The 26264-nt window shown below is 36.5% G+C and overlaps 1 pseudogene; it reads left to right on the top strand.

Moving 5' to 3' along the window:
• The first annotated feature begins 3118 nt into the window (after positions 1-3118).
• On the top strand, positions 3119-9866 carry LOC103214873 (methylcytosine dioxygenase TET1-like; annotated as a pseudogene).
• Positions 9867-26264: the final 16398 nt, after the last annotated feature.

The following is a 26264-nucleotide window of genomic DNA, read 5'->3' as shown; positions in this document are numbered from 1 at the left end:
GTAGGAAGGTTTAAATATCCAAAGTTTTAAATTACATATGTATCATATATATATATGTATGTGATGTCTGACAAGAAATGAAAAAAAAAGCAGGTACACTGAAGACAAATTTTGATAATCAAAAACAGGATAGTGAATTTATAGAATAGAGTTGCTGGAAGCAGACTGTTAATTACACTTAATATGTTCAAGAAAGAAAAGGCAGGTTTGATAATTTTAGGAGATAACCAGAAAATTTAAAGACAAAAAGAATTTTTCATAATTGAAAACTAGTAAAATTCAATGGCTTTGCTTAACAGCAGATTAGATCTAGCTGTATAAAGAAAAATGAAATAGAGTATAGCTCAGGAGAAAATATCACCCAAAGATCAAAAAGATCAAGAACATGGAAAAGAACGTTAGAAACATAGAGACTAATGTGAGAAAATGTAATTAGAGTCCCAAAAGAGGAACACAGAGAGAATGGAGTACAATATATTAAGATATATTTGACAAAATAAGGGCTAAGAATTGAACAAAATTGAAAAAATACACAAAGTTTGAATTTCAGAATCTTGGCAAACGTTCAGCAAAACTACAAAGTAAAAGCACACTTAGGCACATCATAGGCAAAATACCAAGCCAAATACAAAAGGACATCTGAAAAGTAGTCAAAGATGGTGGGGGTGGGATGGGAATGGCATATTACTCTCAAAAGGTAACATATGAGACAGGCAGCTGATATGTCCAAACAAACACTGAATTCCAGAAGACAAATGAATAGTATTTTCAACATGCTGAAGTTAAAAAAAACAGACAAACAACAACAAAAAACAAAAACAAAAACAAAAAAACCCTGCCAGTTTTAAAGTCTATATACAGGAAAATAACCTTTCACAAAAATGATGTAAAGTTATTTTTTAGCAAACAAAAATTAGCAAAAATTTATTACCCCAGAGCTACACCTAACCATCCCGCCAAATATAAAATAAACTTGTGAATGGTGTTTTTCAGGAAAAAGGCAAAGAATCTCATTATGAAAATTCACAAATGCAGAAATAATATAAATAGCACTTACCTAAGACATTAGAATACACTTTTTCCCCAGATATTCATGGAACATTTATAGCAACTGACCAAATGTTGAATTTTAAAATAGATCTCACTAAATTTCCAAAAAGTTAAATGGTACATTATTTTCTTTTATGTGAAATTAAATTTGAGTCAAATATAGAAAGATAATTAGAAATTATCCAAATGTCTGGAAATTAAGAAATGTACTTCTAATTGAAATAATAATGAAAATACTGAATATTTAAATTTACAGTATATAGCTAAACTGTGCTTAGAAAGAAAGCATAACTTTCTCTGATTTTAGCTTATAAGTTCAAATGTACATGTGCAGGTTTGTTCTATAGGTAAATTCGTGTCACGGAGGTTTGTTGTACAGATTGTGTTATCATCTGATTATTAAGCCTGGTACTTATTAGTTATTTTTCCCAATCATCTCCCTCTTTCTACTCTCCACTTTCAGGTAGGTCCCAGTGTCTGTTGTTCCCCTCTATGTGACTATGTGTTCTCATCATTCAGCTCCCACTTGTAAGTGAGAACATGCAGTATTTGGTTTCCTGTTCCTGCGTTAGTTTGCTAAGGTTAATGGCTTCTAGCTCCATCCACATTCCTGCAAGGGACGTGATCTCATTCTTTTTTATGGCTGCATAATATTCCATGGTGTATAATCACCACATTTTCTTTATTTAATCTGTCATTGATGGGCATTTGAGTTGATTCCATGTCTTTGCTATTGTGGATAGTGCTGCAGCAAGTGTACACATGTGTGCGTCTTTTGATAGGATGATTTATGTTATTTTGGGTATATACCCAGAAATGGGATTTCTGGGTTGAATGGTAGATCTGTTTTTAGCTCCTTAAGGAATCACCACACTGCTTTCCACAAGGGTTGAACTAATTTACACTCCTACCAACAGCACAAAAATGTTCCTTTTTCTCCACAATCTCACGAGCATCTGCTATTTTTTGACTTTTTAATAATAGCCATTCTGATGAGTGTGAGATGGTATCTCACCATGGTTTAGATTGAAAACATAACTTTCAAGACAAATTTAGAAAGTAAAAGAGACATCAAATTAATTATCTACATATTCATTATAGAAATTTAGAATTTGGAAAAAGAGAATATTGTACAAAATATAGAATACTATTTTTTTAAAAGTGGAAAAAATGTGAAATAGAAAACAAATAGTAAAAATTAGCAAAGCCAACAGTTGACTGTATGAAGAAATTAACACAGTATATGAACCCTGGACAATGTCAAGCACATAAGGAAGAGAGAAGGCACTAAAATGCAGTATCAGTACAAAAAGAGCATCCTTGCAACATTCATAGACAAAAATGTGGCATCAGTAAAAAGATGATAAGGATATTAGTTTTAAAATCATCCTAGTAAGTTAAAAAGTCTATGTGTTTTATGTATATAATTGCCAAAGGTGAACTAGGAAGAAACAGAGAATTGAAAAATTTTATAATCATTACATAAATAAATCATATTTAAAATTTCCAGCAAAGAAAACCTCAGGCTCATATCCAAACTCATTGATAAATTCTATCAAATATTAAAGGAAGAAATCGGATCTATCTTAGCAAAAATCTTTTAAATAATAGTAAAGTGGAAACATTTCACAACATAGATTGCAAGGGCAGCATAATATCTGACCAGGACATTATACAAAATAAAAATCAAAGATCAGTGTTTCTCATGAACATAGGTACAAAAATTTAATCAAAATATTACCACAACAAATTTAGTGTTATATAAAAAAGGAATGTGTTTCACAAATAATTTTCATTGATCCCACAATTACAAGGTTATTTTAGCATTTTAAAATATATCAACATATTAAACAATATCAAAACTACAAAAAAGTGACCCAGCTTCCGGGAAAGGCAGAGGGTGGCAGTGGGAGCAGGGTCAGGATAGGCATATTGGAGATTATTTTCTATAAAAACTTTTGAGCTAGGAGATTTCATGACTTTTGGGGTGGCTGAACTCTTGGAGCTGCTGAGAAGGTAGGGTGCCCAGACAGGGCATGAGAACTCTGTGACACCTCCCTCCACAACCATGCCCTTAGCGTGTTCTCTTTGGGAGATCATCTGTGTCCCTCATAATGCACTGGTGAGTACCAAAACCTTGTGTGAATGAGCTTAAGAACACTGCATCCAGATTATCCTCAAAAGTTAGACTTTCTAAAGGACAAAGGACTATTTCCTGTGCCTTTTATTTATTTATTTTTTCTACTCTGTAGCTATGTCTGGATCCTGCCACACAAGGCTTCCAGGTTAGTCAGGAAGAAAGATGCAACAAAAAGAAAAACAGAAAACTACTGAAGGCATCCAAGACAGCTAATGAAAATGTGGCATCAGTCAAGGCTTTAAGGCTTGGAAAATTAAAGCAGTTAATTCAAGAAAGAGACGCTAAGAAAAAGAACAGAACCTAAACCATCCATGCCAGTCAGAAGCTTTCTGACAAGAGCTGGAACAGCATATGTGAATTGGGATAGGACTGAGGTTTCTTTTCAGAACCCAGGGTTCTTAACCTGCAGTGGGCTCACAATGACTCTAAGAAGAACCTTTCTTAGCAGGTGACTCTCCCAACCCCCACTGGGCATAGCCAATTTCAAGAAAGTTCCACCTTCTAAGGGTGTAGAAAAGCTACATGATTGTGATACTCACTGACTTGGGAGTAAAGAGCTCAGAAAATGATTCGATCCCAATGCAGGACCCTCACATCCTTCCTGATACAGAGGCTCTATCTGGTGTACAAAGTCCATCTTTCATTAAAGATAAGAGCCAAGAGAAAACTCAGTCCTGTTATGAAAGGGTTGAAGATTCCAAAATCAATATCCCTACCCTCAGTGGCCCTTCAGCTGAGATCCTTTCTGGTCCGTTGGAAAGGACATCCTGTGGTAAAGGACCATTCTCTGAAGAAACATTGAATGATACTAGCGGATCCCCAAGACTGTTTGCTCAGGGCACTGTGTGTGCTCCTTTGCCACAAAGAACAAGTGCAAAAGTTCTCTCTCAAGGAAACCTCAGAATTCAAATAGAAGAGTTGGGTTAATGAGTAGAATCCCTTAAGTTATCTGATTCTTACATGGATCCCATGAAAAGTGAATATGATTGCTATCCCACCTCCAGTTTTAATAAGGTTATCTCTGAATTGAACCTTAGAAACTGGTTGGCTTTTGGTAGGTCTATATCCTCTACATGTCTAATAAAATTCCTTTTGGCAGGCTAAGAACAAGCAATTCTTGGTGCTAAACCAGATCATCAAGATGCCCTCAAAGCTACTACAAATCAACAGGAAGTTGCTAATACCACCTCTGTCCTAGGACAGATCTTCAGTGGTATCCCACATCAATGGGAACTTCATGGCAATGCCTTGGGTAAGACTCCAGATCCACCAAAGATTCCTGGTGCTTTTCCAGTCCAAGAAGAGCTCTTTGGTGCTATCTTAGGCCAACAAGAAACCCTTGGTATGAGTGGGGACATTGTCCCATACTTGCCTCTCTTCCTTCCTGTTCCTCCAAATCTAATTGCTACCTGTAATGCTCCTCCCAAATGGCCTGAGCCCTACGGCACTGTCTCATATGGGCTTGCAGTCCAGAGTGCTATGTAGATTTTGCCTCTGGACTCAGGACACACTCCTCAATCATCATCAACCCCAGAGAAAAAAATCATTACCTCCAGCAATGGCTATAAGCAATGTAGAAAATGAAAAGCAAGTTCATATAAGCTTTCTGCCAGATAACACTCAGGGTTTCATAATAACCCCTGAGAGAAGACTCTTCCATGCTTCACTGGGTATTGCCCAGCTCTCCCAGGCTGGTCCCAGCGATTCAGAAAGAGGGAGTTCCCAGGTCAGCGTAACCAGCATGGTTCATGTTGTCAACACCACAGTGGTGACTATGCCAGTTCAACTGGTCAGTATCTCTGCTTCTTACACCACTTTATTACCCACTGGAAAAAAAAAAAAAAGGAAATGAAAGCAATATGAGGTCTGTGAATCCTACCAGCAGAAGTCCAACTTTGGTAAATGCACTAATTGCAAGAACAGAAAGAACAGCCATCAGATCTGTAAAAGGAGGAAATGTTAAGAGCTGGAAAAGACACTGTCTGCCATTGTGCCTTTGGAGGTTATAAAGGAAATCAAGAGGCCCCAGAGGGAAAAGAAGTCCAAAGTTTTAAAGGCAGATTTTGACAACAAACCAGTAAATGTCTGCAAGTCAGAATCCATGGGCTACAGTAGATGGGGAAGAACAAGGATTGGAATTGAATCCACATCCCCTTGAAATGATAATTAAAATTGAAGACAGCATGATAGCCATTGAAGTGGAGAAGATGTCCAACAAGAAATTACATTTAACTGATCATGTCAAAGGAGATTTCAGTGCTAATGTCCCAGAAGCTGAAAAATCGAAAAACTCTGAAGTTGACAAGAGACAAACCTCCAAAACTGTACAGACTGTAAGAAATTGCACTAAACATGTACACTATTTATCAACTGAAACAAGTGTGTCATTTAAAAAATCTGATATTGAAGAATTTGGCAAGACATTTGAAAACAATCTTATAAATTCCTGAAAGACACCTGCAAACCATAATGATGCCATGAGCTCCATTGCTACTAATGTAAGTTGTTATCATCTCGAAGGGAGAAGTAATGTTTTAGTCTTCCAGCAGTCTGGCTTTAACTACAATTCCATTCCACATCCTTCACACTCCAACATAAACTGGCCTGGTAGTACACACAATGAAGTTGATAAATCACAAACTCCTGAGGTTATACCAAGTAAGGAACCAAAAGATGGATCTCAACCAAGTCTCTTACTCTTTATGAAAGATAAGAGATTAACACTGGAGCAAGTGGTCGGCATAGAGGTCTTGACTCAGCTCTCAGAAGCCCTATCAGATAATTCCTCCCCATCAAAGTCAGAGAATGATGAAGAATCAGAGCAGAGAACAGCCAGTTATCTCTTTTTATACCAGAATTAAATTCAACCCAAGAGTGATACCAATAAAACTATTGCTCAAAGTATAATTACTGTTGACATTTGTTGCAAGAATTTGCATCAGTTGTCACCAAGAAATAATAAGTCAGGGTATTGTAACCAGTTACTGGACAGCAGCAAACATTTGGTTTAGATGACCTATCATGTCAGGATGTAGCCCATACTCCAATTGAAGAAAATGTTGCAACACAGTTGATACAACTTACTTCAATAATTAAATTCAATATAAAATTTATAAATTATATAAAACCAGAGGACAAAAAAGTTGAAAGTACACTGACAAGCCTTGTTGCATATAATGTGCAGCAAAAATACAGTCAGGAGAAGGGCGTAATACAAGAGAAACCACCTTCAAGTGTACAAAATAATCATAGCTCATCATTAACAAAGCAAAAGAACACAACCCAGAAAAAGACAAAATCCACCTCATCAGGAGATTGATGGAAAAAGAAGCCCTCTGTTGCTGTTAAAGAGCAACTCATGCATCCGAGACTGACAACATTACCTTGTATCTCTTATGAGACACCTTTACCGAAGTCAGTACCAACTCTTAAGAATGTAAATATTGCATGTTCTTCTGGAATTACAACGGTTTCTACCAAAAGTGAAGAGGAAGTATATTCATCCAGTGTTGAAACATCAGAGTTTTCCACAGCAGAGCATGTACAGAGAAATTTTGGTGATTATGCCATGAACTTCTTTACTATCTATCTCTACAAAAAACCTGCGGTCTATAACTGAAGATTCTGAACTGCCCACCTGCAACTGTCTTGATCGAGTTACATGAAAAGCCAAAGGCTCATATTATATACACCTAGGGAAGGACCAGGTGTTGCTGCTGTCAGGGAAATCATGATGAATAGGTATGGTCAAAAAGGAAACATAATAAGGATAGAAACAGTAGTGTATACTGGTAATGAAGGGAAAACATGTAATAGGTGTCCAATCATTCAGTGGGTTTTAAGAAGAAGCAATGATACAGAAAAGGCCCTCTGGTCTAGCAGCGTGTAGGCCACCACTGTTCAACTGCTGTGATAGTGATGCTCATCACGGTGAGAGATGGCATTCGTTTCCCCGTGGCTGACTAGCTGTACACAGAGCCCACCAAGAATCTAAAGTCATACAATATTCATCCCACCAACCGAAGATGCACCTTCCATTAAAATTTTACCTGTACATGTCAAGGAATTGATCCAGAGATGTGTGGAGCTTCATGCTTCATTCTCCTTTGGCTGTTCATGGCGCATGTACTTTAATGGCTGTAAGTTTGGGAGAGGTCCAAGCTCCAGAAAATTTAGAATTGTTTCAAGCTCTCTCACATACCTACTATGAAAGAATTACTAAAGGACATAATCCAGAAAGACAATGTATAAAACTGGAACAAATTTGTGTGGAACACGAGGCCATGGGAAAAAACCTTGAAGATAACTTACAGAGTTTGGCTACACAATTAGCTCCAATTTATAAGCAAAATGCTCCACTGGCTTACCAAAATCAGGTGGAACATGAAAATGTTGCACGAGAATGTTAGCTCGGCAGCAAGGATAGTTGTTCCTTCTCTGGCATCATTGATTGCCTGGACTTCTCTGCCCAGCCCCACAGAGACATTCACAACATGAATAATGGAAACACTGTGATTTGTACTTTCATTCAAGAAGATAACCGCTCTTTGGGTGTTATTCCTCAAGATAAGCAGCTCCATGTGCTACTTCTGTATAAACTTTCAGATGAGTTTGGCTTAAGGGAGGGAATGGAAGCCAAGATCAAATCTGGAGCCATCGAGGTCCTGGCACCTTGATGCAAAAAATAAAAATAAAAAAAGAACATGTTTCACTCAGCCTGTTCCCAAGTTCTGGGAAGAAGGGAAGAAGAGGGTTGTGATGATGATGGAGGTTCTTGCACATAAGATAAGGGCAGTGGAGCCAAAAATCATTCCCCAAATCAAGTGGAAGAATAACTCAGCAACAATAAATATCAGTAAGGCTTCATTGCTGCCAGTCTTCTCAATTAAAACAGACACAGTGCAACCTAAAATAAAAAGTAAAGCTGAAACCCATTTTATCTTAAAAGATTTGTGAGGCCATAACACTACAACCTTTTCTCTGATGCCATCCATTCATCACCCAGTGAAAAAGGCCACTGCATCTCCAGGCTTCTGCTGGTCCCTGAAGACTGCTTTAGCCATCCAGCTCTATTGAAGAAGGATGCAACAGTCCCCTACAGGTTTTCAGAAAAAAGTAGCGTTCCCCACTGTTCACTGCACGATGCCTTCTGGAAGGCTCAGTGATGCCAATGCAGCTGCGGCGGAATGCTCTAGAATAGCACAGCCTGGTGAAGTGGCTTCTCTCCCCACTCTGTCTCCTCCTGTGACAGAGCCCTTGGTTTCTTCTGAGCCCCCCACTGGTCTAACTGAGCCACTAACTTCTCATCAGCCAAGCGAGCAGCACCCCTTCCTCACCTCTTCTCAAGACCTCGCCTCTTTGATGGAAGAAGATGAGCAGCATTCTGAAACAGATGAGCCTGTATCAGACAAGTTGCTGTCTGACGACCCCCTGTCACCTGCTGAAGAGAAATTGTCCCACCTAGGTGAGTGTTGGTCAGAGAGTGAGCACATCTTTTTGGCTGCAAATATTGGTTGGGTGGTCACGGCACAGCTCAGTTTTGATTCAGTGTGCCCTGTGGGAGCTTCACACAGCTCCTGTGAGCACCTGATCCCTAGTCTTTCACCAGCACAAAAACCTGAATAAGCCCCAAACTAAGCAAGATTAAGTTTCAGACTGAAGAAGCTAAGAATAAGAAAATGAAGGTCTCAGAGCAAAAAGACCAGGAAGCTGTTGAAGGTCCTGAACTGTCCTCTAAGGAAATTATTCGAACCAAGTTCCTTCTCATAAAGCATTAACATTAACCCATGACAATGTTGTCAACACGATTCCTTATGCTCTCACATACATTGCGATTCCTTATGCTGTCACATACATACACCCTATAACCATTGGGTCTGAAGGCATTTCTCCCCCTCTTAATGCCCTTGCTGGTGCAGTGTACTTTTTCAAGGTGCTATTTAAAAAAAAATCATGTATAGCTTACTATATCTTCTTCTCACACATTTTAAGTCTGAGATTTAAAAAAATGAGGTGAGTATTCTTAACTGAGATTATATTTTGACAATTGGTAGAAGCTGCACATTTTAAGCAAAAATAAAAGTTGTATTGTTTTAAATACAAAAAAGGAAAATTATGCTCAATTCAATAGATCTAGAAAAAGTAGTTCAAAAATTCAATTTGCTTATGATTTTAAAATATAATTGGTATTCTTAGTAGACTAGCACTAATATTGAACCTTCTTAATCTGGATAGACACATTTGTAAAACTATATGTACATGATAATCTTGACACATTAACTACTATTAAGCTAATATAAGATTTTAAATGTCTACATTGTCATTTCTCTTTCCTCAGAATATTTCAACACCTAGCCAACTGTGGAAAAAAGGATTAAGATTAGCCAAAAAAAAAAGCAAGAAAAACAAACAAAAGACAACAATGTACCTTACCTTTCATTCAATTGCAAACAATTTGGAGCTGTTTATATTTCACATTTTTCCAGTAGAGTAGTCATTAATGGTATAATTTTTAGCTAACTCTTTGGTCAAATTTTGTAGAAACACTCTGATGAATAGTAAACATTCTAAGAAAACTGAAGAGCCCTTTCAGCTGAAAACATTCAGCTTTGAAGGGTTAGACAAAGCTTTCAGAAAGGTTTGCTATACCTCTTATCTGTATTTGCTTCTACAATAAATGAATCTCAGTCATTGTATAGTTTTCTTGATTTGCTGTCATTATGAAGGGTTTATATAAGGCAAGTATTTGCTCGAGGAATATTATTACTTCAGTTTATAGATAATTGATTCCTAACAACTCTGGTTCATTGAATCAAATCTTCTGTCACAGAGGTTCAAGTTTAGCAGCTTTCAAACATGGTCATTTCTGCTTCCTTGTCTTGAATGAGGGTTTGAAAGTAGTGTTTTAGTCCTCTTTGCTTTGTATTCTTTCCCTTTTTTTTTTTCATTAATCAACTTTTTTTCCTTTTATTTTTAGTTGACACATGATAATTGTACATATTTATGGGATACAAAGCCTAATGATTAAATCAGGGTAGTTAGCCTGTCCATCTCCTGGAATATTTATCATTTCTTTGTGTGGGCAGTTTTTGCAGGTGGCTGCTTGTTTCAAAACCATTAACCCTTACCTGACTTTATTTTATTATTATGCTATATTTCAAAAACAAATCTAGATTTTGGTCCATATGTTTTATTAGTCTTTCAGCTGCAATACACAAAATTACAAAGGAAAATGCCATTAGATTTAAAAGATGTTCAAAATTATGTGCCTAGTTCCTGGTACAGGACACTTTGTGATGCTTAATGAGCAGGCAAATTAGGCATCAATCAGTTAAGTAATTTTGAAACCAGTCCTCTATAATACACAAAAGCAATCATCTATTGATATTTCTTTATCAGTTTTGGTGGCAATTGGTAAAAACAGAAGCATCGGTAACTAGAAAGCATCTATTTTCCTAATTTTTTTTTCTTACTCACTCATCCGTTTTGATTATTTTTCCACATTTTGCTTTACCCATCTCCACTGCAATGTTCTTTTCTATTCCTTCCATTCAGCAGGTAGTGGAAACAGAAAGAAATGAAGCTTAGAGTTGGTAATTTGAGACTTTACAGCATCACCCATTAGCTACAATTCATTGAATAAATTGCACACTTTCATAGACTACTTAAGTAAATAAATAAAAGTTTCCTTGGCTTGCTTGTAGTGTCTCCACTTTTTATTAGCATTCATGATACATTACATTAAATAATCTTCCTAACAGCATATATTTTAATTTACAAAGAATATTCTAGGATTTTTCCAAATGCCAGACTTTGTTAAAAATGGAGTTCTTATGATAATTTAGCAGAGAAGATAATTACAATATAATTTATAAGGAAAAATAACTACAAGCATGCTGTGTCCCCTCCAAATCTCATCTTTACGCTTACTTCCAGGCCAGGCGAGGTAACACATGCCTGTAATCCCAGAACTTTGGGAGGCCAGAGTGGGTGAATCGCTTGAACCCATGAGTTTGAGAACAGCCTGCACAACATGGCGAAACTCCATCTCTACAAAAAATACAAACGCTTCGCTGAGTGTAGTGGTGCACACCTGTGGTCCCAGCTACCTGGGAGACTGAAGTGGAAGGATGACCTGAGCCCTGGAAGCAGAGGCTGCAGTGAGCTTTAATGGTACCACTGCACTTCAGCCTGGGCGACAAAGTGAGAACTTGTCTCAAAAAAAAAAAAAAGAAAAAGAAAAAGAAAAAGAAACAAAAGAAGCTTAATTTCCAGTGCGACTGTAATGAGAGGTGGAGCCTTTAAGAAGTGATTGCTTTATGAGAGCTTTGCCTCCTGAATGGATTAATCCATGGATTAATGAGTAATCATGGAAGGAGAACTGGTGGCTTTATAAGCAGAGAAAGAACCACCTGAGCTAGCATGTTAGCAAGCTCAACTCCCTTGCCACGCAATGATCTGCACTGACTCAGGGCTCCGCTGAGAGCCTCACCAGCAACAAGACCCTCCCCAGATGCGATTCCTGGATTATGGTCTTCTCAAACATGGGGTCTCTGGACCTTGGACTTAGTCCCCAAAACTATAAGAAATACAATCTTTTTCTTTATAAATTAGCCAGTTTCAAGTATTCTGTTATAAACAACAGAAAACAGACTACTGCGATGCATATTTATGTGTGTAACAGTACAATGTAGCAGTTCACAGTAGAATAAACATTGCATTGGTCAACCGTGACTTCCGGAAAACTTCAGGGCTGCTACAAGTATATTTCTGTGTGATTTCATTTCTGTCAGTTTAGAAACCAGCCCCAGTGAAAGTTATGTTGTTCAGGACCCCAGCCTGGAACTACCCTCTGGGTTTTCATAGCTTTTAAAGTAATGCAATCTGTTGATGCATCAAACCAGTTCCTTTTGAAGCTATGTAGTAGACGCTGTCAGAGATGTAACAGGTGTCCTCTAATACCTTTTAATATTTTTGAGTATTTATTCCTCAGATGTCCATGTCTTTTGTTTTTTACAGATCTGGGTACCATACGTTTCAGAGGACTAATTTTGGCTATTAGACCTGCTTTGCCTGGACAACAGTGACTGGGAGTTTATGCCTATCCCACTGTTGGGCAGCATGGCAGAATAGGCAAAGATTTACTTTTACACCAGCATGAAACTCAGTTATCTTGCCTCCTGTATGGTCAAATGCTAAGATATAATTTATATCCCAGAGCTTCACTCCATGGTCAGGCTGAAGCTGGACTTGGCCAGAACTTGCACCCTTGCCTGGGCTATCCCAGTCTTTACCAGTTTATCTGAAAACATTTCTATAGTAAACCACTTGCACACAAATCCTGGTCTCATGTTCTGCTGCTGCAGAACTTGACTTAAGATAGATGATAAAGATGGCCAGTAGTCATAGCCATATAAATCCCAACAGATTAAGTGGATTTTCCAAAATCATGCCACCAGTGGATGGTGGGTCCTGGTCTTCTCTTTTAAATGCAGAATACTGTAAAGCAAACAAACTATAGGTTACATATCATATGATCACATCTGGAATATAATTTCATACCTTCAAAGTGTCTTCAGAATCAATGTTTTCATCCAAAATTAGAAGTAAGGTCAGAGGTGATGATGACTTGAGCTGGTATGTGCTATTAGGGGGGAAATAAAGAAGAAAAAACTAAGGGAGATTATGAACACAGAGTATTTTAATAAATAGGGACATAAAGCTAAGCCTTTTGCCGAGGTGAGATTTGAGCAAATGTTTGAAAGAGGAGGTGTTAGGTAATACCAGGGCAAAGAGTGTTTCAAAGAGGGAAAAGTCAGTGAAAAATTTCAATGCCTGATGTGATGTGAGACTGGCAAGCTGTCTAGTGTGGCTGTAGCAGAATTAGTGATGAGGAAAGAAGGTCAGAAAGAGAAGGTCATCTCAGATCATGTAGGACATATCCAACCACTGCTAAAATAAATTTTTACTGATTCTTGACATGCATGTGCATAATACATTTTCCACTGCAAATTCCTAAGCCTGAAATTTGTGAGAGATTGCAAAATAGAATTCAGTTTGAGACACAGATGAAATAACAAGAACAACTGCTTCAAAGAAAATTGAGTAACATTAGCCTGATAGTAAACTTCTGACTTTTGCTCTCTGTGATACAACTCCACCATGGAGACTCAAAATAATGGACTTGATGGGTAATCATGGTTCCTAGAAATCCCAAACTACAGTGGAGTAGCACAGAGCTCCAAAACAAACCAATCCTGAAATGGCAAGGAAAGGATTTGTTTCAAGTCATCTATTACTTTTCCTTTTCCTCACTGTAGCTTTTATTTTCTTTCCTTCTTTCACTGTGGTTTTTGCCATTTGAAGTTCTACTCTTAGCCTGTGCAACACAGTGAATCGCTGTCTCTAAAAAAAGTTAAAATAAAAAAGTTTGACTTGCCTTTGGTTAAGGAGATGGTCTTCCTTATATATGCCACTATAAGAGTAAATCTTCAATGCATTGAACTGATTGTAAGTTATGTTCACAGTTAATCTGAAGGCTCTGACCCACAGAGACTAATTCCTCAGCATTGGATCAAATTTCCTCTGTCTTTCATGGTAGAAACACTGTTTAATATAAGCAATGCCATATTATTATTATTTTTTTTACATTTTATTTTACCCTAGTTGGAAAGATTTGTCTTTTAGTAGGAGACGAAAATCACTGAAAAAGATTAAGTGTAACAGTAAAATGATTTTGTCTTTGGTTCAAAACTATTCTGGCTGTTATGTAAAAATAGACATAACAGGGGCAAAGATAGGCACAGTGAGACAGGTTAGGTTATAGAGGTAAACAAAGTGCAGTGTATGCTGTTGGCAGTGCTGAGATTCTGCTCAATCACAGAGCTTATTGGCTGCTGATGACTCATCTGAATACCCTCTCCAGGAACTGACTTTAGCTGACAGCTACTGCTCAGTCTCAGATAATTTGCCTTTCTTAGGAGCAAGGCATACCTACTCACTGATGTATGGTGCTGTGTGGGGAGGGGATCTCTGAAGAGCAATTCCAGCTCCAAAGCTCTGTGAAATTGACTGAGGCCAACATTGCAAATACATTCCAGTTCATCTCCTCCCTTGCCCAAGTCTGCTTCCCGAGATTTCCCTCCATAAATTTGCTCCCAGGAACATTTCTCTCAAAATCTCCTGAAGATAATCGCAGTATCTGAATATGTTTCCTACAGAATGCCACCTAAAAGGACTTGGAAATAAGGTGCAAAGTACAGAGAAAGGCACGGGTCAAAAACTCAAGTTTCAGCCAAAAGAAAATTGAACTGAAGTCATCCCAAATAAGGTAAGTTGGAGGTAGAATAGGTTTGAGAAAAAGACCAGAGGTTAAATTTAGGACATAAAATATTTGAGATAGTATCTATTAAATAGATAGATATCTATTAAACACTCAAGTGAATATGCCAAGTAGGCAATGAGTTATATAAATCTGGATTTAAAATAGAATAGGATAGAGAAGGAAATGAGGCAACTGTCAGCATACTGAATATTAAAAAAATTTTTTTTTTTGCATGGGAGAGAATATAGTCTGTTTGATTTTAAATCATAGAAAGATACAGTCTCTACCACCTTTTAGATGTTACTGACCATTTAAATCAAATATATGTGTGCATTTTGAGGGTGTTGTTAAAAATTCTATTTTCTGTTAGATGTAGAGTTCTACACATAGAATGCAAATTTATTAATCGTATCATTTATGATGTATGTCTATATAAATACACGGATATTGATATGGTTTGTCCATGTCCTCACGCAAATCTAATCTTGAATTGAAGTTCCCATAATCCCCACGTGTTTTGGGAGGGACACAGTGGGAGGTAATTGAATAATAGGGGAGGTTACCCCCATGCTGTTCTCAAGACAGTAAGTGAATTCTCAGGAGATCTGATGGTTTTATGAGGTGCTTTCCCCCTTTGCACAGCACTTCTTTCTCCTGTCACCTTGCGAAGAAGGATGTGTTTGCTTCCCCTTCTGCCATGATTGTAAGTTTCCTGAGGCCTTCCCAGCTATATGGAACTGTGAGCAAATAAACCTCTTTTCTTTATAAATCACCCAATCTTGGGTATTTCTCCACAGCAATGTGAGAATGGACTAATGTAGATACATGCATATGTTCATACATTGTGTACACACACATGCATAATTAATACAATTTTTATACACAGCATCTCTGTGCATTATTTTAATTAACATTATTTAGTCATTAAGAATTTTGCTTATTTTTAAATCTTGATTTATTTCTTTTTGAGAGAGATTTGTTAAATACCATTATGACTTTCTCTGTTTCTCTCTACAGCTCTCTCAATTGTACTTATATGTTTTGCAAATGAGTTGTTAGAAGAATACATTTTAAGATGAGTAAAAGAAAAATAAACATTTTACCAGTGCATAGTATTTTGTTTCTTACAATGTTTGCTTTAAATTTTATTTTGTCAAAAATAGAACACAACTGAGTTTTAATTGATATTTGCCTAATCTGTTTTTTCCCCTTCTGTTTCAAAATTTCCGTTCTTTTTGTTAAGTGTGTCTTCTGAAAATGATACTATAATTGAATCCTGTTTTTCTAAAACTTAATTTGAAAACCTGTGAATTTTGATACTGTAGTGTAGGTAGTTTTCATTTGAGTATTGCTAAAATTTAAGACTGATTTCAGGTGTTTAAAAATATTTTCTTTGTAGTATTTTTTCTTCTTTTCTGAATTTTAATATTAAGATTATTTTTATTTAAGGGTCATATATGTCATATAGTCCATTTTTGTTCTTATATTTGCTCCCTGTTTATATTTATTAATTAAAAAAATAAGAGTTGCACCTTTCCCTAATAAAATTAATATACCATATCATGGATACATACTCCTTTGATCTCTCCCCTGCTTTGATCATTGGTCTATCATCATGATGATATGTCTAACATTTTAGTTCTGGGATGATTTTTTTCATCCTCTTCCTCTGCATCATTCTTCGCCTTATCCTCCTCCTTTATTTTCCTCACTATGAAGATTTCACTAGACAACATTAAACTTTACCTTAGGTATCTATTGCAGTATGTTCTTGGACTTATTTCTTTTCTTATTGAATATCTCTTACTAAAGTGTTTAACTGGCCGGTTGTGGTGGCTCACAACTGTAATCCCAGCTACTTTGGGAGGCTGAGGCAGTCGGATCACTTGGTATCAGTCAGGAGATAAAGACCATCCTGGCTAACACAGTGAAATCCCGTCTCTACTAAAAATACGAAAAAAAAAAAAAAAATAGCCGGGCGTCATGGCGCATGCCTGTAATCCCAGCTACTCGGGAGGCTGAGGCAGGAAAACGGCGTGAACCGGGAGGCGGAGCTGGCAGTGAGTCAAGATCGCGCCACTGCACTCCAGCCTGGGCAACTGAGGGAGACTCAGTCCAAAAAAAAAAAAAAATTAACTGGGTGTGGTGGTGGGCACCTGTAATCCTAGCTGCTAGTGAGGCTGAGGCAGGAGAATAGCTTGAACCTGGGAGGCAGATGTTGCAGTGAGCCGAGATCGCACCCTTGCACTCAAGCCTGGGCGACAGAGCGAGAATCCGTCTCAAAAAAAAAAAAAGTGTTTAACTGTGGATCTTCATCTGACAGATAAACCCTTTGGTACCATAGAGTTCTGGGAATATTTTTATTACACCCATACCTTTGAACAACAATTTGGTTAGAAATAAATCTAAGTACAAAGTTATTTTTCTTTGAAACTTGTAACTATTATTCCCTTTCCAATATTGAAAATGAGAAGTCTGATATCAATCTCCTTCTTAATTCTTTATAAATCAAAGTTCTTTAAACTTTGCTTTCTGTGTGCTTTTAGCATTTTCTCTTAAGTTTTAATATTTTTCATTTCATTATATATTTGTGTGGATTTTTTCTATATTTAATATTTAAAATTTGTTTTTTATTTTACATTAAAATTTATTTTACCTTATCATTTATTTTATCTCACCATATACTGTTTAAATGTTTGTATATAAAGTCTTTGTCCATTTGTTCTAAGAATTCTGCTTCAGTTGGTGTAAGATGAATAGTTAACATTTCTTTGGAGTGTTTTCTGTTTCCTAGATGGCTGGTTTTTTGGCACATGAGTACAAGGTTCCCTCACAGTAATTGCTACTCAATCTGGTAATCTTTTCTGGAAATGAGCTAAAGGCTAGCCCTGAAGCCAGAATCTCAGGGAAAGGAACCAAAAAATCACAGATACATTGTGTACCATTCACATTTGTGGTTCCTTACCGGGCAATTACTTGCCACTTTTTCTCCCATGTAACTATTGGGAAAAATTATTATTGCAAAAACCTGCTTCCTCAGCTTTGAATGGGAACTTTGAATGTGAGAAATTGAGGAACAAATGCTCAAGGGCAGATCAACTGGTTCACAACCATCATTTTTCATAGATTCCTTAACCCAGTGGGCATTTATGCTGTATTGGGTTCATCGCTCCCCACTATTAGAACATGAACTGTTGCAGAAAACTATATGAAACACTAAAGGATAGGAATAAGGTGAAGTTAAATGATTCCTTTCACCCTATCATCTTACTGACACCTTTACCTTTATCCTCATCCTTGTCACCAGTTCAAGACTGTACTGAGTCTATCCAAGAATTTCACAAAGGTTTTTGTTTGTTTGTTTCTGGCTTATTTCTGAAAAATTTGTATCCCTTTTCTATATTTTCTCTTGGACTAGTTTTAGGGGAAGCTAGCATGATGACAGTTTGCCATCAGTACAGGACAGATATTAGAAGCATTTTATTCTATACTTGATTCCTTAACCTCTACCCATCTCTTCTTTTGAAAATTTCATCTTCCTTAGTACAATTTCAACTTTCTCTCATGAACTCATATATAACATTGCCTTTGCATTTATAATATTTTAAATATCTTTAACAATTTAAAAATAGAAATCAGAATTAAATATTCTGAAAAATAAAAATGTTATAATGATAATAAGCATTCCTTTTATTCAGTAACCCAAATCATATTATTTTGTCCTATTATAATGCACTTAGCATTGTGAATAATTGACACAAATTGTAAAGTAGAAACATGAGACACTCTTTGCCATTGAGAAATATACAATGTTGACCGGGCGCATTACATGATCTTTCTTTACTGCAGTCTAAGCGGATATTTTCTTTAATTTAAATCCTGAAATTTCATTCCTGTAGTGAACACTTATTTAACACCTCTTATTTAAGAAAATTTTATTTTAAAAACTAAGATATAATACTTGCACGTGCCTGTCTTGCACTAGTCTGGCAGAAAATAGTAGGCACATGTATTAGTCTGTTCTCACACTGCAAATAACGCCTGTAATCCCAGCACTTTGGGAGGCCGAAGCGGGCGGATCACGAGGTCAGGAGATCGAGACTATCCTGGCAAACATGGTGAAACCCCGTCTGTACTTAAAATACAAAAAAAAAAAAAAAAAAAAAAATTAGCCAGGCCTGGTGGTGGGCACCTGTAGTCCCAGCTTCTCGGGAGGCTGAGGCAGGAGAATGGCATGAACCCGGGAGGCGGCAGAGCTTGCAGTGAGCTGAGATCCGGCCACTACACTCCAGCCTGGGCGACAGAGTGAGACTCCATCTCAAAAAAAAAATACATATATATATATACACACACACACACACACAATGTGTATTATAGAATTAAACACATGATTATATAATTAATAATATCCCTCCTATTTTTGTTTGGGCTGTTGTAACACAAATATCATAGACTGGGTAATTTAAATAACTTTTATTTCTCACAGTTCTGGAGTCTGGGAAGTCCAAGATCAAGGAACTGGCAGTGTCTGGTGAGGACGCTCTTCCTGGTTTGCAGAGTTGTCTTCTCCTTGTATCCTGACATTTTAGAGGGGCAGTAAGAGAGGGGAAGCACTGTCCTATAGTGTTTCTTCTTATAAAGGCACACATCATGAGGGATCCATCTTCATGACCTAATCACCTCCCAAATGCCCCATCTTTAAATACCATCACACTTGCTATTAGCCTTTCAATATACGAATTTTGGGGGAACACAAACATGCAGTCCATATCACTTTCTATAAAATATTGCAATTCATCTATACACATGCTGATATGGTTTGACCATGACCCCGCCCAAATCTCATCTTGAATTGTAGCTCCCATAATTCCCACACGCCTTGGGAAGGACCCAGTGGGAGGCTACTGAATCATAGGGTTTCCCTTGCTGTTCTCGTGATAGTGAATCGGTCTCATGAGATCTTATGGTTTCATACATGGGAGTTCCTCTGCACAAGCTCTCTTGCCTGCCACCATGTATGTGTCCCCTTGCTCTTCTTTTGTCTTCTGCCATGATTGTGAGGCCTCCCCAGCCATGTAGAACTGTGAGTCCATTAAATCTCTTTCCTTTATAAATTACCCAGTCTTGGGTATGTCTTTATTTGCAGTGTAAGAACAGACTAATACATGTGCCTACTATTTTCTGCCAGACTAGTGTAAGACAGGCACATGCAAGTATTATATCTTAGTTTTTAAAATAAAAATTTCTTAAATAAGAGTTGTTAAATAAGTGTTCACTACAGGAATGAAATTTCAGGATTTAAATTAAAGAAAATATCCGCTTAGACGGCAGTAAAGAAAGATCATGAAAATGTCAACTGGAGTTGTTTTTGAAAAGTTTGACGGTTTACTCAGGCAAAAAGGTTGACAAAGGTTAATTAATACATAATAATGAACATTTGACATAATGGATTTATGACAATTAGTAGGAAAAGGACAGTGGCAACAGCAAACCAGTGCAATTTTGAAGGAGTGATGGGAAATAAGGTTTAATTAAAAAGTTCATGTCATGCTATAGGGACTTTAGAAGATGTCTAATAATATGAGGCACCTATTTCTCAGACAATGTGCTAAATGATTTTCTAAAATATTCTTTGCAATTCAGTCTAAGACTCACTAACTTTATGCTTCAGATGAAGAAACTGAGGCTCAGAAAAAAAAAGAGAAAGGAAAGAACAAAAGAGATAAAATTAAAGTAAACCTGGACTTCATATATCAGAGGAAGAAATTGTGCGTGACAGAGAATCAGGATCTTAAGATCACACAAGAACATTCTGTAGAATTGTAAGAGTGCTTTTGTTCCATGAATATCCTATTTCTCTGTTGGAAAGTAAGTTGGAGAACTTTGGACTAGAACCGATAAAAAATAATGATTCATTTTTTTTGTTAATGGAAACAATGGAAGCATAATTATGATAGTGTCTGAAAAGCGTTAACAAAATAATGACATTTAAGATAATGAAAGTACTTACTACCTTGTCAGGCCCTGAGCTAAGCATATTGTATGCATTGTCAAAAAATACTTTGAGCAAGCCATTATTATACCAGTCATACAGGTAAAGGCAAGTATTTATGGAGACTGTGTAAACTGTTGAAAGCCATATCTAGTAGGTAGTGAAAAATGCAGGCCTATCTTAAAGTGCATGCTTTGCCACCAAAAGTTTAAAAAAAGTAACCTATTAACACTACTTAATAAAATTGCTATGGAGTTTGGGTTTCTCTGAAGAAATACTCTGAAGGACTTTCAGGCTTAATATTGGAGATTAATGAGAGAGATGAGTCACTTGGAACTAAAACTATTCTGAACCTAATCTAGTCTTTCTTTATTGATTCAGAATGCATTTTTGGAGCTTCATTATCAACACAAATTATCATTATACTGGTGATTCAAGATGCTGGATGGTAAGAATATTCAACAAGATCATATAACATGGGAATTATTCATGAAATGAATAGCTAACTTTATTAGATTATATAGTTACATCCAATTCAAAATGTCCTTTATGGAGTAAAAAAATAACAATTTTTAACCCTACTTTAAAAGAAGAATAGAATAGATTAAAAATCTTGCCCAAAGCAGTGTTAAAAAGTTACAAAACCAAAGCTAAAATCAGTAAAACTGTTTCCAGTATTATTCATTAATTACCAAAATATGTTGACCAGAATAATTGTCCTCCAATGGTGATGGTGATTATACAGTTCAAACAGGTGGGAATTTGTTGCCCAGAGTGGTGGGGGTGGAGGGGATCTTTTATGTAAATTAGTTTCAATTTTGCCTATGTTAAAGGTGCCCAGATCATAATTGAGTATAATATTCAGGTTTACATCCAACGCAGAATTTCACTAAGACTTCTGATGGCCATTTAGTTTTGCAAAACTTCCCACATAATATGTACACACATAGATGCTTTGAATTTCCATAAATTTTGAAAACCCCATCTCGTAATCAGTATGTTATATCTTTTGTCCTGCAATTATTGCAATTATTCTATTTTCAATTGCTAAGATCATTGAAAATGACTGGCAATTTATCTCCATCATCGTCTTCTCAATTTCTGTCGGATTGTCTTTAACCTCAGTGAATGAGCGTATTTATTGGCATCGGTAGAATATTGGCTCCATGGCGTTCCCATGTTCTTACTGTTCAAATGTGAATTATTTGTATCTCCAGTGCCGAAACAGATGTATTAATAATCTTAAAGAAAATCCTGTAGCATTCCCCTTCATTGTTTTGAAACTCTTTATGAATTTGTGCTACTTAAATTATTCACAAAATTGAAAAGTTAAATGACTAACTTATTTTTTAAGGAATAGAACATATTAATAATAAAAATCTTGAAATAAAAGTTTATCTTTTCTGGTAATACATTGCACTAGAAACTAAGAGAACTCTTGCAGTAGCAACTACCAAAAAATGTTGAGTAAACTAAATTAAACAAACGTTTGCAGCTGAGCTCCCAATTAGGTACAGGATTAACCATAGGATACAAATGAAGAGGAAACTCAAAATGAGATTGTGCATGGTCCAAACAGTTTAGTGGTTGAGGCTGAGACAGAAGGGATCTACTGTGCTTAAAATTCAGGGTTTAAGTGTCACTCTTGCACATAAGAAAAGGTTTTCAATTTAAACAAAGCAGAGCTGAGAAACAGTAAAATTAATTTTTCAAGAAGGTACCATAATCATAATGAAAGCGTATACATACAAAAAATTCTAGACAGCAAGGAAAATAACCTGAAATGGATGTTTTCTATCTTCATCTGGATTCTGGATAAAATAAAAGAACAATAATTACACTTTACAATCTTTTATCAAAGAATTGACCTAAGATTTGTAGTTAGGATTTAGTCTTTCTTCCTGGAACACCCAATCTAATACAAAACTTTCACCAGGCAATGGCTCAGAAGAATAAGATTCAAATGATTTTTATTGTAAAAGCTTTTGCAAGATCAGTATGAAAAGAAAATAATTAAGATATTAAGGTGATACTAAATAAAGTGACAGAATTTAACATGGCTATGAATAAAAAGCATCTATTAACACAGTGTAAAGATGTAAATCCTCTTCAAATTAAGCTAAAAAACACATGTAATAAGTTGCAATCAAAATAGTTTTCATGGTAGTTTTTGATGGTTTTCAAATAGAAATGAAAGAACACAAGATTAAATACAGCCAAAAGTTCTTGAAGAAAGAGATGAGAAGATTTTCTCTATGACATATTCATTCTTGTAATCACAGTCCTCACAGTGGTGCCAGTGAAGATAAATCTGTTAGTAAAATAGAGTTTATAGTAGAGAAGCAGAGTTATGTCTGTATGGAAATTAGATGTAATGAAGAGCTGTCTTCGCAATTTTCTATTTTCTTTTCTAAGAGACAGTGTTTCATTCTGTCACCAAGGCTGGAGTGCAGTGACATTACCTTGACTCACTGCAACCTCTGCCTCCCAGGCTTAAGTGATCCTCCCACTTCAGCCTCCCAAGTAGCTGGGACCACAGGCCACCTAGCCTGACCAATTTTTGTATTTTTTTTTGTACAGACAGGGTCTCACTATGTTTCCCAGGCTGGTTGCGGCCTCCCATAGTACTGGTATTACAAGCGTGAGAACCCTGCCTGGACCTACAAATTTTAGAAGAAAGCAATGATTCCTCGAATAATGTGATGAAAAGAAACCTAGTTATGAATAGGAGAAAGAGAATACGTTTCTACAATATACTAAATTCAAAAATAGATTCCTTATGCATTAAAGACTAAATGTAGAAGAAAATGTATGTGATTATATACCATTGATAACAGAAATAATTTTTATATAAAGCAAAAAATAGAAAAACAAAAAAATTTCTAAAATTTGCATTAATAATATTCTTCTGTGCATCCAAATATTTTATACATATATTAAAATGCAAACTACAGACTATAAGATGTTTATAATGCCTATAGTTGAGAAATATTCATAGTTAAAATATATGAAGTTTTTTAAAATTTGTATTTTTAAAAATTATTTATTTATATTACAGATTCAGAGGTACTTGTGCAGATTTGTTACATGGGTATACTGAATATGCAATGTTTTGGGTTTCTAGCGAACCCATCACACAAATAGTGAACATAGTACTCAGTAATTAGTAATTTTTAAGTCATCACCCCCACTGCACCATCCCCACTTTTGGAGTCCCCAGCGTCTATTGTTTTCATCTTTATGTCCATGGGTACCCATTCATTAGCTCCCTCTTATAAGTGAGAACAATCTGTATTTGATTTTCTGATTCTGAGTTATTTCACTTAGGATATTGGCCTTCAGATGCATCCATGTTGCTGCAAAGGACATGATTTTATTACAATATATATAAAGACGTTTAAAAATAAAAACTAAGAGTAAATCGGCTTTTTAAAAAATGGTGAAAGATATGGGCATGCAATTTAGAGAGGAGGAGATCTGAATGGCCAATAAAGACAAGAAAAGTGCTAAGCTCAATAGAAACTGGAGAAATTAAGGCCACAATGAGATATATTTTCAAACATATTATACTGGCAAATTTTAAATAGTCTGACAATACCAAGTGTTGGTGATGATGTAGATGTAGACCAGAGAGAACCCTCATAATTCTGTTGTTAGGAATAGAAGCTGATACAAGTACTTAAAGAGTAATTCTGCAATATATGATATAATACATTTTCACATTTATGAGAAGCAAATCTGGAGGGTGCTGGAGGCTGGATTTATTACCTTGCCTCCATATGACCCCACTCTAAAAGGGTACTATGATGGCATTTGGGATCCCTAGTATCAGTGCCAGGTAAGATCCTCTAATCAACATTCTTTCAAATATCTATTAGTTACATTTCTCCTGGCACATAATTACTTTGGCAAATTGCCATAGGTTCCATTGGAAAAGGTTCAGAAATATCTGTTATAAAAACAATATTGGCACTGCAGGATCTTTCCTCAAGAAGATCCAGTCTCCTTTTAATGGATGATCTTATTGTCTAGGAATTATCCTAGGTATAGAAACTGGGAAAGGAATCATGATTTCCTCTTATAACTGCCATCATTATTCTTCTCTTGAACTTTAACATGTATAATCCAAGCCAATATCTTTATTGGCTGCCTATCTGGCCCCTAGGAATACCATAGTTTATTAGCCACTGCTACAGATCCCTATAGGTAAGGTCCTTGATTGCTGTTTCAGACTTGCTACACATACTGGAATTAAACCCAACTTGTTTCTGACAAGGTGAGATGCTACCATTTGTCCTCTGCTTTACCAGAATATTATCATTCACATTTACACCAGTAAGCATGGGTTCATAGCTTTATCTGTCATAATACATTCTGGGCTATGGTGGATTGTCACCACCAACCTTTTTGAAGTTCCAGTACTCACTAGCATATTCCTCGTTTCCTTAGTGAAGGGAGTTTTCTGGGCCTTTTCTCTGGCCTCACATACTAAATCTATTCTATCATGCCTATATCTCTGTGTCTCTGACCTCTGTCTAAATACTGTGCCAAGGCTGTCCTAGCAGGTCCACTCATTTACTGTAAGCCATTCGATCTTCAGGATTCAAATTTCCATTTCTGGCATCCTGACCAGGAAATTAAATCCTGAGTCATAAAAGAGTCTCTTTCCATATAAATTCACTCTCCCTAATGTGGCCTTTTATTTGCATATCCCTGCTCTAATGTTTTTAAGAAGCACTCACTTACATATCCTCCTGGTTACTTCTGGTAAATATTAGCAAAGTTCTGCAGATCCTTTGGTGAATGATCCATTTCCTTTCATTTCTTCATTTGGGCCATGTCGAGTCAATCTTAATTATTGATCTAGAAGCAATGAGAACAGGAGACAGGTAAAACTTGAAGATGGAAAACGTCAACATATATGGCATCCTCCTCAGGGGTGGTCTTTGCAACATCTCCAGACTTTTGAGGATACTCTAGTCAAGAAAAGCGAAGGGATTGCTTCTATTAGCCTAAGCATTTACATGAACATGTGGATTCAAGGTTTATTAGTACATCCAACCAAAAGTCCCCATATATTCTCTCAGACTCACACTATTTTCTCATCTTTCTTATCAGGGTACTGATTTTGCCAATATTATGGTAAAATATTGAGCCTATTTTCAGCATATGCAGGGGCAGATGGCTCTTTTAAACAATGTGATTCAAGGTTTGATTTTCATGGCAAAGTCTGAATTAATAATTGGATAACCTAAAACTATCTTCTTCTTTCTCAAGACTTCTATGAGAGTAAGCAAAACCCAGCCAACTTCACAGTCTTTCTAATTACCATTGCCCTGTGTATTTCAATTCTTAGACATGTTGCACAAGCTAGTACTTCCATTTCAGTTATGTCCAATCTAATTAACTACAGGTGAGATTCTTAGTCATTATGAAATTATAGTGTATCAAGAGCTATCGCATTTATTTTATACAATAATGAAATCTTCATTCCCACCTGGGAGGCGAGCAATCATTCTAGAAACCTATCTTGAAAACTTTCACTCTAGAACCACTTCTGGTAACAAATTTGGACATAAGTATTTCAATCAGGAAACAATCAGAAGTACTATGGAGGGAAATTCATATGGTTTGGCTCTGTGTCCCCACCCAAATCTCACCTTGAATTGTAACTCCCATAACCCCCACGTGTTGAGGAGGGGACCTGGTGGGAGGTGATTGGATCATGGGGGCAGATTCCCCCTGCAGTTCTCATGATA

Source organism: Chlorocebus sabaeus, chromosome 3 (assembly GCF_047675955.1).
Source record: "Chlorocebus sabaeus isolate Y175 chromosome 3, mChlSab1.0.hap1, whole genome shotgun sequence".
Lineage (NCBI taxonomy): Eukaryota > Metazoa > Chordata > Mammalia > Primates > Cercopithecidae > Chlorocebus > Chlorocebus sabaeus.
Note: the sequence above shows the minus strand (reverse complement) of the source record. Positions and strands in the feature narration are given on the sequence as shown.